This window comes from Tasmannia lanceolata, unplaced genomic scaffold (assembly GCF_043159265.1).
Source record: "Tasmannia lanceolata isolate RefF3 unplaced genomic scaffold, GAP_Taslan_0.1 ptg000002l, whole genome shotgun sequence".
NCBI lineage: Eukaryota > Viridiplantae > Streptophyta > Magnoliopsida > Canellales > Winteraceae > Tasmannia > Tasmannia lanceolata.
In genome coordinates this window covers 32,134,199-32,137,060 of record NW_027518679.1, presented here as the reverse complement: position 1 = coordinate 32,137,060, position 2,862 = coordinate 32,134,199, and the positions used below count along the sequence as shown (strand labels likewise).

The 2,862-nt window shown below is 38.2% G+C and overlaps 1 long non-coding RNA gene across 1 annotated transcript; it reads right to left on the bottom strand.

Moving 5' to 3' along the window:
* Nucleotides 1-518: 518 nt before the first annotated feature.
* Nucleotides 519-1,911, bottom strand: LOC143884152 (uncharacterized). The gene is made up of 2 exons (XR_013252759.1): nt 1,740-1,911; nt 519-718 (listed from the first exon to the last, which is right to left on the bottom strand). It is a non-coding gene; the product is annotated as an uncharacterized LOC143884152 (long non-coding RNA).
* Between the last annotated feature and the right edge of the window lie 951 nt (nt 1,912-2,862).

The following is a 2,862-nucleotide window of genomic DNA, read 5'->3' as shown; positions in this document are numbered from 1 at the left end:
TAAAAATCATCTTTAGAGGGGATTTTGGATTTAGATTAATTTATGTAATTGATAGAATATCAATTGAGTTGAGCTTTGCTCTCATTTTGGTTCTTCCTCTCCTGTCTCGCGTGTTCTTGAATTCTAATTTTCTTATTCTCCCCCCTTAAGCACCCGCATCAATTATGCTCCTGCATCAGGAAGGGATTATTAGGGCTTTGGGCACCCTCCTCTTAATAACTAGCTTTTACGGGCAAGTTCTGCCAGGGTCCTAACAGTGGGACCTTCTGAATTTGTGGATTACTCCAATCTCCAAGATGCATCGTGCAAGCATACAATGATTGGAGTGGTGTATGGAGGTGGGGCCCAAATTGGGGCTGTTCTCCAAGGGGATTGAAATCCTTGGATAAGCTGTTCTAGGATTTGGCCAAGTTGTTTGAATAATTCTGTCTTGAAAAAACCACTAGGATTTTCTCCAACTGGTTACAGCTATTATAAAATGACTCCAAATTTCCATAACATCAAGCAATATCACCACATTAACACGAACAGATTACTTATTTCAATGCTCCTTCTTAAGCAACTAATACAGACATGACCAGCTGTAGGTACTATTCTTGAATCTTTGGGTACTTGTTCACTGGTGTCGCGGGCGCATGGCTTGGTGATGGAGGAGGTGGTTCGCCGTCCCTTAATGAACGCCAAATTCGCCGTGAATGTAATTGTTGCTTTGGCGATCCTACATGTGCAGCAAATACAGATATAAATATCTCTAGAAATCTAATAATCCTCTTAGGCCATGTATGTTTTGGCTTTTGAGAGTTGATTTCGAGTCCAAAACTGACTATTTGGACTCATAATTGTGTTTAGTTTTGAGTCCAATAATCAGTTTTGGACTCAAAATCAATTATCAAAATTTAAAACGAACAGGGCCTTAGGGTAAAGAATTGCAAAAGCTAATGAAAATCGGATCTTTGATTCAGTTATCAACTTGGGAAAGGGAATAGTCTGTTTTCTAAGAAGTAGCATTTTCATCAGTTCATTTGTTCTTTTAATGGGAAGTTAAAAAGGACGTGGTTTGTATAAAACATTTGGGTTGCAGAGGAACACTTCGGGCATGTGTTGCGGCCAAAATTCACTCAATCCATCATGGGTAAACACAGAAGAATTCAAGATCTTGCATAAATAAGATGGAAAAAATATATATACCAAACAATCACAACCACAAAGGGAGTAAAAGGAAAAATAAGCACAAAGCAACCACAAGACAAGAATGTACGTGATTCACCACACTGGGCTGCATCATGGAGAAGGCAACCACAAGACAAGAACACTCTTTTCTTAGAAAGAACACTAACTCATACTTAAGGATCAAGCCCGCAACAGCATGAACCCCACACAAGGAGGGTTCCACCTTTGATTGATCTGAACCATCCACTTGATAGACCTTTCTTTGGATCTCCTATGGGCCAAAATAAAATAAAATAAATAAAAACTACACAAGCAATTCTTGCCTTCAACTGATAAAAAAAATACTGTATTAGATGTCCGGATTGCATGATTGGCTTGAATTTTCCGCCAGAAATCCAAAGGGAGGATATCAAATGGACGATTCATATCAATCAAATATGGGTCCACTATGCCATAATGGGTGCCCCTCATTGTATGGCAATGAATTCATGTCTTACATAAGCATTCACCTGTACTGCAAAAATGTTAATTCGTAGCAAGCTCGGTGATAAATATATTAGATTTCTTACCCGTGAAAGCCATTGATTCTGTTAGCAGCAAAACAACCACAAGTAGGACGAGAAGAGAAGAGAGAAAGACAGAGTATTTCATCATGTAAGATCTGGCTTTTATCGATTCAGATAGGTAAAGAGGAGGCCTGACCTTACCATATTTATAGGGGTGTCTCTTGCTTTCTTTGCATTACTATTTGATGAAGAAATGCAGCTTTGGAAAAGTCCATGTATGAGATTTTTTATCACCGTTAAAACAAGGGAAATGTTATCAGCACTACTATATTTTGATGATCTCACTCCTCGTTTTATTAAAAGTATGGTATGGCCCGCATCATAGGATGATCCAAACCGTCCATTAGATGGGTGAAAGCCTAAATAGGTTGTGCCCTAAAAATCATTTCCATATGTTGATCCTAACCCTCCAATCTGTGTGTTAGAGGTTTGATCCTAACCCTCTATAGATCGGAGGGTTAGGATCAACCTATGAAAATGATTTTTGGGCCACAACCTATTTAGGCTGTCGCCCATCTAATGGATGGTTTGGATCATCCTATGGTGCGGGCCATAATACTTTTAATAAAGTGAATAGTGTAATCATTAAAATACAGTAGTGCTGAAACCATTTCCCTAAAACAGAGTCCAAGAATTAATGAGAATGGGCCCCAACTAACCAGACTTGCTTGACATTTTCATACGTGATTGGGCTATTCCCGAGAATAGTAAGACGAAGCTCAAGCAGAGGCTCGTTTACTTACGTGTTCTCTTACGAATCTCTTGTCTCCAACCCAAGATATGGTTCAAGAGTTGAAGACAATACAGTTATTTAAAGACCTTTACGTGTAAGATGTTTACAATGGATAACCTTCGTTTTCTAATAACATGAAATTCTAAGTTTCAAATGACTTACGCTCCTAAGACTTTCATATTGGGTCTTTGCTCTTTGCTTTTTAAAATCATCAACTTCCAAATGACTCGATGATCAATGCCGTAATCGGCAATTCTTGAATTTTTGGCAACATTTCTACACAGATTTTCTTTCTTATTATCTTGGGGATTTTAAGGCCCTGTGTGTTTTTTATGACAAAAGTAGCTTCAAATTTACCATAAAAAAAAAACTAACTTCAAACTTGAACATAGG